Consider the following 9,688-nt stretch of genomic DNA (forward strand, 5'->3'; position numbering starts at 1 on the left):
TATTATTTTCCTGTCTTAATAACCTGTCTTTATCTCAACCCACAGGCTCCACTTTCCCATTTCTCCCTTCACAGAGAGGGAAGGGGAAGGGTGAGCGAAATGCTGTGTGGTGTTTAGCTGCCGACAGGGTTAAACCACAACACTCCTTCATGTGGCAGCTGGGCTCTGGGCCCTGAGCCCCTCCTGCATGCTGGGGCTATTCCCCCAGCTCCAGAGCAGGTGGAAACAAACAGGAGCTGAGACCAATGAAGTTCTCGTGGCTTCTTTTTTATCTGTATCTATAGAAGAGACCTGATCATAGCTCCAGATGATGATTGTCTCAAAGTAAAGAACAAAATAACAGGTAGGAGGCTAAGAATAAGCTTCTCTAGATCAAAGCAAGAAATGGAAGAAAAACACAATAAGAGAAAATAAAGGAGTAATAGAGAAAACAAAAGATTTTCCTCAGTTTCTGAAATAAATTAGGAACTTTAAAGCACATTATTGATTTGAAGAAGCATGTATTCCAAGAATTTCCAGACTGCATCCTTGAGCACCTTATTCCTCATGCTGTAGATGAGGGGGTTCACTGCTGGAGGCACCACCGAGTACAGAAATGACACCACGAGATTTAGAGTTGGGGAGGAGAGTGAGAGGGGTTTCAGGTAGGCAAACATGACAGTGCTGAGAAACCACGGCCAGGTGAGGGAGGCACGTGGAAAAGGCTTTGTGCTGGCCCTGCTCAGAGGGCATCCTCAACACGGCCTTGAAGATCTGCACATAGGACACCACAGTGAAAGCAAAGCAAACTAATGCTAAGGAAATACTAAACAGAAGTGTCCAGACTTCCCTGAGGTAGGCATCTGAGCAGGAGAGCTTGAGGATCTGTGGGATTTCACAGAAGAACTGCTCCAGGGCATTGCCTTGGCAGAGGGGCAGTGAAAATGTATTGGCCGTGTGCAGGACAGCATTGAGAAAGCCACTGCCCCAGGAAGCTGCTGCCATCTGGGCACAAGCTCTGCTGCTCAGGAGGCTCTCGTAGTGCAGGGGTCTGCAGATGGCAATGTAGCGGTCATAGGCCATGACAGTAAGAATGGAATACTCTGCTGTGAGAAAGAAGGCAAACAGTAAGACCTGTGCAGCACATCCTTGAGAGGAAATGGTCCTGGTGTCCCAGAGGGAGTCGGCCATGGCTTTGGGGACACTAGTAGAGATGGAGCCCAGGTTGAGGAAGGCGAGGTTGAGGAGGAAGAAGTACATGGGGGTGTGGAGGCGGTGGTCGCAGGCTACAGCGGTGAGGATGAGGCCGTTGCCCAAGAGGGCAGCCAGGTAAATTCCCAGGAATAGCCCGAAGTGCAGGAGCTGCAGCTCACGTGTGTCTGCGAATGGCAGAAGGAGGAACTCGCTCACAGAGCTGCTGTTGGACATTCTCTGACTTTGTCAAGGCTGTCTGTTGAAGAGGAGAAAGCAAAACAAAGTTAGAACATAATTCTCTGAGGAAAACCTAATGCAAGTCTTATAACACCCCCAAACAGAGCCTCTCTCTTAGCACGAGAACTGTTCTGCAGCTCTCTTGCTCGAGCTGCAGCTGGTGTTGGCTGAGGGAGGCACTGGGAGCAGGGGCTGCTTTGGGCTCTAGAGGAGTCCTTCCTACTGTACAGCACGAGGGAAAAAGGAACATAGTGAAACAGGTTCAGTCCACCTCTCAGATCATTGAGCTTTGCAGTACTCTTGCAAACATCTCCAACCACAGTGCAGAGCAAAGTAGGATTTTCTTTGCTTTATTTTCTAGTAGTTACCCCTGTAATGATTAGGACGACAATCATGCTCAGGTGTTTCCCTGAGAAGAAACTGGAGGCAGCTGAGAGCAGAGAAGTCCCAGTCCAAATGCAGCTTGGCAGAATCCTTACCTTGTCTCTGGGTGCCAGACCACAAACTCAGCCCTTCCTTCCTAGCTAGGGGTGCAGAGGCCTCACTCCAGGTGCCCACATACAGCCATCCAGCAACACAGACATGACCTTAGCATGGAGGTGTCTTCTCCTTGGGGCACTTTGGTACAGGGTCAGAAGGAGCTTGGGAGTTTCTCCTCATCTGGGCTCTGCCTGCTGTGCTGGCCCTGCGTGTCCCACAGCCCATGGGCTGCAGGGGGGAGAGGAGGCCAGGGAGGGGCTGCTCCAGGGGAAGGCGTCTGCACTGCAGGGCATGGCCGTGAGGTGCCCAAATCCCCCCTGCCATGGCATTTCTAGCAACAGCTCCTTCTGGCCGAATCCCCCTCTCTCTGCTGCCTGCAGCTGTCCCTGCCGGGAGCTGCTACTCTGCGCCCACCTCTTCTTTCTCCCTGCCCGTGCCCACAGACCCCATCCCATGCGGCTGTGCTCAGCGCTGCCCTGCAGCACCCTGTCACCAACAGGGCCCTGCCAAGGGGCACCCTCCATGGCTGCAGGAGCTACAGGGCAGCTGACAGAGAGCCCGGCATGACCAGCCAGGGCTAGGTGTTCTGGGCTGACGGGGGCACCTGGTTTAGGGCACTCCACGGGGCTTCTGCCAGACTTCCTCACCTTGCAGTGCAAGCCAGCAGGAATCTCAGAGCCCACCGCATTGCCCACTGCCCTCCCAGAAACAAGACCCAGCAGGAGACCCTTCCAGGACCTGCAGCTGCATGGCCCTGCAGCCAGAGACTTACCTTGTCAAGGGCTGTGCAGATTTTTCCTGCAGGCAGCTCTCAGCATCTTCCCACTCCCAACTGCCTTCATCCCCTCTCTCCTCCTGTACTCTCAGTGCCTCAACTGCAGTGAGAGCCCCCAGCCCTGCTGCACTGTGCAGAGGAGCTGCTCCTGGGCAGAGCTGTCTTTCTGTCCTCTACCAGGAGCTCTCTCTGTCCCAGGAGCCCGACCCAGCTCAGCAGCAGAGGCCCAGCCCAAGGCAGTGGAATCACCCCTCTGGTGTCTTTGGTGATGAGCTCATGAACCTCAGGCACTGAGTGGAAAGTGAAGAACTCTCTCAAGAAGTCCAAGTCAGATGCAAGTTTTCTGGAGTTTCCTCCCGAGGGCCAGGACTGACATAGCCTCCCTTGGAGCTCATTAGAACCAAACATTGGAGGCAGTGAGGCAAAGGAGACAAAGGCAATGTGAAAATGACACTGATCTTTGGAAAAACTGGATATGTTTCACCAAGCACAAAGGCTGAGCCTTGACCCCTGGCCTCTGGGAAGGGAGATTCTTTCCCTTAAGACATTGCTCAGGGCTCTTCCCAGGACAGTAGGAGATGGGGATGTGCATTGCCAAGTGCAGGACAGTGTACAACCTCTACCTGGTTCATGGCTGGATGTCAGGAGGCAATGAGGCCCTGGCACTTTAACGATAAGCTGTCTCCTCATAGACCTCAGTGACACTGACAACAGTCATAGCCATGGACACAAAGAACTTGGTCCTCTTTGGACTTCAGTCTTGCCACAGCCCTTGTTCCATTCCACCCCATGCAGTCCTTGGGACTCTCACACCTCCACCTCTTTCCCTGCTGGCTGTAGACCCTCTTCCATGCGGTGTCTCACCGGATCTGAGATGAGTCTGGTAACTGAGATTTACTTGGTGGCTGTGCTCCTCGTAAGGCAGCTCTGTAGGAATCTGGCCTGGTTCATGGTGAGCAGGCACCACTGGTCGTATGGCATCCATGGTGGTGCCCAGGCCCTCCTCTTCCTCCTGGGCACTGCTCACTCAGCAGGGTCCCAGGCTGCCCTGATGTGTGGGGCTCCTCTTCCTCTGGTGCAGGACTAGACTCTTCTCCTTGTAAATGTCAAGAGGTTTCTGTAGGCAAATCCATACAGTTTCTCAAGGCTCCCCCACACTGACGCTCCATTCTGTCAGCCGTTAATGTCTGCAGGCAGACGGTTCAACCTTCCTGTGATTGTGCTATCTCTGACAAGAGAGCAGCATCAGGACTTGCAGGCAAGTTTGGATAATACAGGAGTAACCAGCTGAATGGAATTGCAACACAGAGTCTCAGAAGGGTAGGGAATTGCAGGCTGCTAGGTTCCAGCTTTTCTGTGCTTCCTTTTCCTGTGTGCTGTCATTTTGTCCAGATGTTATAAATGTTATGATACTGTGCAGGGTCAAAATTAGAAGTGTCAAAGCCCAGCTGGAGCTCAATCCATCTATTACTGTCAAAGACAATCAAAACTGTTTATAGAAATACTTTAAAGGAAGTTTAAGGAAAATCTTCATCCTTTATTGTAGGTGGGGTAAACATAGTGACAAGAGATGAGGTAAAGGCTGAGCTATTTAATGCTTTCTTTCCCTCAGTCTTTAGCAGCAGCACCAGTCGTTCTCCTGATACTCAGCCCCCAGAACTGTTAGACAGGGACATGGAGAGGACAAGAGGGGGACACTTTTCCCCACTTGTTAACTCTCCCTTTCTCATTCATTTCCCCCTTCTCCTTCAGGATACTCCCAATAGCTCTGCAAAGCTTTGAATATCCTTGGGATGGTAAAACCAACATTTTCCTCTTGTTATGTCTCGTTAATGTGTTTCAGCTTTTGTTTAAGGTCAAACAATTGTTTAGTATTCCTGCAGCCACAGTGACTCTTGCTACGGGCCCATCAGAGACCTCAACCCCTGTAACAGGCCCTGCAGCCACTCCTGCTCCTGTGACACTCCATCTGTGACAGTCCCTGCAGCTACTCCTGCCAATATGATGGCCCCATGTCTGGCCAAGAGAAACAGCCTAAGCCAGTATCAGTTGCTCCTCTAGGCAAAAGAAAACAATGGATGTGAAAGTCAGGTGAAACCCACAGTGGATGAATTGGCTACTCAACTCCATCAGTATGATGAAAGTCTCTCTTCTTTCCAATGGGCTTCTGTATTGTCTGAGGAGAAACTTTCTCAAGAGGCTCACCAACTCCAAGAGAATGCTATGGAGAAACTTTCCTGAGAGGTCCAACATCATAAAGAGAATGTATCTTCCTTCCCACCTCTATGAAACAATAGTTCATCTATCAGCAGTAAATGTCCCTCTGCTCAAGAAAGGGGATATATTAGGTACACACCACATGCCTCCCTGCAATCTGACCATGGACAGGCCATGAGGAAATGGGATAGAAAATCTACCTTGACACTAGGAGCATGGGTACGTGAGTTGCAAGGAAAAACACACACAAAAAGAGGTTCTTCTCAGAAAATTGCTGCTCCAGTTTCCATCAGACAGTCCCTAAGACACAGTAATGAATACCATGAGCAAGGCTAGAGGAACCCTGCCTTAAGCCAAGGAGAGGAAGGGGACAATTAGGTATATTACACTGTGGATTCAATGGCCTGGCAACTGCAACCCACAGAACCATAAGGCTCTAGTGGACACCAGTGCACAGTGTACCCTATTATCATCAAGCTATAAGGGGGCAGAACCCGTCTGTATTTCTGTTAACTGTATTGGAGGCTGAAGTGAGTCTAACTGGGAAAGAGTGGCAAAAGCACCCCATTGGGACTGGCCTAGAGGTTCCCTGCATCCTTGGCATAGACAGCCTCAGAAGAAGAAACTTCAAAGACTCAAAAAGGTACCGTGGGTTTTGGCATAGCTGCCTTAGAGACAGAACAGTAAACAGTTGTCTGCCTTGCCTGGTCTCTCACAGGACACTTCTGTTGTGGGGTTGATGAAGGTTGACAAACAACTGGTGCCCATCACTACCACAATAGTGCACCTGAGACACTGTTACACTAACTGAGATTCCCTGATTCCATCCATAAAGTAAATCATCAACCGGAGAGCCAAGGAGTGACAAGCAAGACTCGCTCACACTTTAATAGTCCCATATGGCCAGGATGAAAGTATAATGCTGAGTTGAGACTAATGGTAGACTACTGTGGCCTGAATGAAGTCTCTCCACCACTGAGTGCTGATATGCTGGACATGCCAGAACAGCAATACGAGCTGGAGTCAAAGGCAGCCAAGTGGTATGCCACAATGGATATCACTAATGCATTTTTAGCCAGCCCTTTGACAGCAGTGTGAAGACCACAGTTCACTTTCACATCAGGGGTGTCCAATACACCTGGAATCACTGCCCCAGGGGTGGATACACAGCTCTGCCATTTGCCATGGACTGATCCAGACTGCTCTGGAACAAGGGGAAGCTTATAAACACCTCCAGTACCTTGATGCCTAACACTGATACATCCAATGTCTAACAACCTATTCAGTAAAGAAGTTTGTCCTAATATCCAAGCTAAACCTCCTCTGGCACAACTTTAGCCCATTCCCCTTTGTCCTATCACCAGGCACGTGGGAGAACAGACCAATGCCCACCTCGCTGCAGCCTCCTTTAAGGTACCTCTAGAGAGAGATAAGGTTGCCCCTGAGCCTCCTTTTCTCCAGGCTGAACAAGCCCAGCTCCCTCAGCCACTCCTCGTAAGACTTCTTCTCCTGACCCCTCACCAGCTTCATTGCCCTTCTCTGGATTCTCTTGAGCACCTCAATGTCCTTCTTGTAGCGAGGGGCCCAAAACTGAATACAGTACTTGAGGTGCGGCCTCACCAGAGCTGAGTACAGGGGTTCAATCATTTCCCTAGCCCTGCTGGCCACACTGCTTCTTATACAAGCCAGGATGTTGATGGCTTTCTTGGCCACCTGAGCACACTGCTGGCTCATATTCAGCCCACTATCCACCAATACTCCCAGGTCCTTCTCTACCAGGCAGCTTTCTAACCACTCATCTCCCAGCCTGTACCGCTGTTTGGGGTTGTTGTGCTCCAGGTGCTGGACCCAGCACTTGGCCTTGTTGAACTTCATACAGCTGGCCTCAGCCCATCGGTGCAGCCTATCCAGATCCTCCTGCAGAGCCTTCCTACCCTCGAGCAGATCAGGACATGTACCTAACATGGTGTCACCTTCAAACTTAATGAGGGTGCACTTGATCCCTTCATCCACATCTTCAATAAAGATACTGAAGAGAACTGGCAGTAATACTCAGCCCTGGGGAACTCCACTAGTGACCGGCCTCCAACTAGATTTAACTCCATTCACCATGACTCCTTGGGCCTGGCTATCCAGACAGTTTTTAATCCAGAGAAGCATACACCAGTCCAAGCCATGAGTAGCTTGTTCCTTCATAAGAATGCTGTGGGAAACAGTGTCGAAAGCCTTATTGAAATCAAGGTAGACCACATCCACAGCCTTTCCCTCACTCACTAAGCATGTCACTTTGCCATAGAAAGTGGCCTTTCTATTAGTGACCTAAAGAACCTTGCCATTCTCAAACCTTTAACTAAGTCACTGTTTCTATTGTTGCAGAATCTCTTGGAATCTTCTGTTACATTTGTTGATGATTAAAACACAGGATTGTCACACATTCTGACAGCAGAGTCCAACACCTTCTTCCCCGAGTCAGAAGGGACCTCTGGAGATGTTCATTACCATCATTTTCTCTGAGTAGTGATAGCTCTACAGGTAGATTGTGTTAGTCAGTGCTTTCTGCAACTGGGTTTTGAAAATCTGTGTGCCCATGACCCAGTGATGATCTACTGTCTTGATGGCTGTTCCCCTAGTATAGACACTGATACCAGCAGAAGGATGGAGCTGGTCAAATTTCAAAGATCATCTCCCTTTGGGCAGTGGGGAATGGCCATTCCCGTGCCCCCCACAAGTGTTTGCCAAGCTGTTGGTGCTGCTGTGCAGAGCAAATGGGTTGTGGTGCTGTGGAATGAGTTTGCGTGGCCATGCTGGTCAGGGTGGGAAGCAGACTCAGCCAGGTCCGGATCACTGGGCTGGACCAGACAGAGGTACTTCACAAAGGGGGAAATGAATCACTGACCAGCTTCCCTCCTCTCTGCCTGCTGGGTGCCCACTCTCTTCTCTGAGATTGCAGAGTCACAGGTTCCCAGTGAATACCAGGCTTTAGTTCTTTCCCTGTGGCTGAGCCCACAGTGGGAGATCTCTCACTTTCTGAAGGGCTGCAGTCACAGGATCCATTTTCCCTGGAGGTACCCTGGTCTCTGCAGGCAGCTCCAGATTCCCCTCCTGAAGTTCATCACCTACGAGTCACATGTGGGAACAGCCCTGGCTATGTAATGCAGTGACCATTCACTGCCTCTGCTGTCAGTAGAGACCCATGGATGAGTGTTAAATCTAGCCCTTGGTCTCTGGCAGGTCACAATGTGACAATGAGCCATTATCTCCAGAACTGAAACAGCAACAGATGTTTTTGTGGAGCAATCCTTTGGGCCTATTCTTGGCAGTGGTTTGGGAAGGAAAGCCCAGACTTCAGGCATTGCACTGGGGTAATTCTGTTTTATTACAGAGATGTCATGAGAGAGTCTTCACTGACTCACAGTGTTAGATGCACATTTATACAGCCTCCATATGAGACAGAATAGGTTCATTCATTTATAGCGGGGGGTGGAGTGGAAGGAGGGATGGGAGAAATGCAAACACATGTAGGAATGCAAGGCGCACAGGAACTCATAGTCATGATGATGATGATGACGATGATGATAACAATAAGAAGAATAAGAATAAGAGCAACCAAAACACAGTCCTGGAAGGGGATGTACTGGGGTTCATTACTGGAGAGTGAAGGGATCTTTATGAGTACTGAAAAAAATCCACATCATCATTTTCCAAACTGCATCCTTCATTTCCTGGTTCCTCATGCTGTAGATGAGGGGGTTCACTGCTGGAGGCACCACCGAGTACAGAACTGCCAACAAAAGACTTAGGGATGCGGAAAAGATGGAGGTAGGCTTCAGGTAGTCAAATGTGACAGTAGTAAGAAACAGGGAGACGACAGCCAGGTGAGGGAGACACGTGGAAAAGGTTTTGTGCCTACCCTGCTCCGAGGGGATCCTCAGCACTGACCTGAAGATCTGCACATAGAACAGCACAAGGAAAACAAAACACACAAAAAATAAACAGGCACATACCACAAGAAGCTGAACTTCTCTTACGTAGGTGTCTGAGCAGGAGAGCTTGAGGATCTGGGGAATTTCACAGAAGAACTGGTCCAGGGCATTGCCTTGGCAGAGGGGGAGGGAAAAGGTATTGGCAGTTTGCAGGACAGCATAGAGAAAGCCACGGCCGCAGACAGCTGCTATCATGTTGACACAAGTTCTGCTGTCCATTACTGTCCTGTAGTGCAGGGGTTTGCAGATGGCAATGTAGCGGTCATAGGCCATGATGATGAGAAGAGAAAACTCTGCTGTGACAAAGGAAACGAAGAAAAAGACCTATGTGGCACAACCTGCATAGGAAATGATCCTGATGTCCCAGAAGTAGTTGGCCATGGCTTTGGGGACAGTGGTGGAGATGGAGCCCATGTCGATGAGGGCGAGGTTGAGGAGGAAGAAGTACATGGGGGTGTGGAGGTGGCGGTTGCAGGCTATGGCTGTGAGGATGCGGCCGTTGCCCAGGAGGGCAGCCAGGTAGATGCCCAGGAAGAGCGCGAAGTGCAGGAGCTGCAGCTCGCATGTGTCTGCAAATGGCAGGAGGAGGAATTTGATGGGGAAGCTGCTGTTGGACATTTGCTGTCTCTGGGACAAAAAAAAAAAAATAAACAAAACAACAACAAAAAAAAACAAACACAGAGATGAGTTACTGAAACTTTTCTGAACAAACTCCCCTGCTTCTCTCACAGAAATCACCGTTCTCTGACCTTGCATTTCAGCTATGGAAGTGACACTGCAGGGCAGGTACTCTTAGCCTCATTGTTGTGTATCACCTCTCGAG

General features: G+C 49.9%; 2 pseudogenes across 2 annotated transcripts; both read right to left on the bottom strand.

The window, feature by feature from the left end:
- Positions 1-470: 470 nt before the first annotated feature.
- Positions 471-1,407, bottom strand: LOC309890553 (olfactory receptor 14A16-like; annotated as a pseudogene). Its single transcript has one exon. The product of its transcript is annotated as an olfactory receptor 14A16-like (transcript).
- Positions 1,408-8,526: 7,119 nt separating this feature from the next.
- LOC309890555 (olfactory receptor 14C36-like) lies at positions 8,527-9,483 on the bottom strand (annotated as a pseudogene). The gene has a single exon. The product of its transcript is annotated as an olfactory receptor 14C36-like (transcript).
- Between the last annotated feature and the right edge of the window lie 205 nt (positions 9,484-9,688).

This window comes from Aythya marila, assembly GCF_965140915.1.
Source record: "Aythya marila genome assembly, contig: HAP1_HAP1_SCAFFOLD_169, whole genome shotgun sequence".
Classification (NCBI taxonomy): domain Eukaryota; kingdom Metazoa; phylum Chordata; class Aves; order Anseriformes; family Anatidae; genus Aythya; species Aythya marila.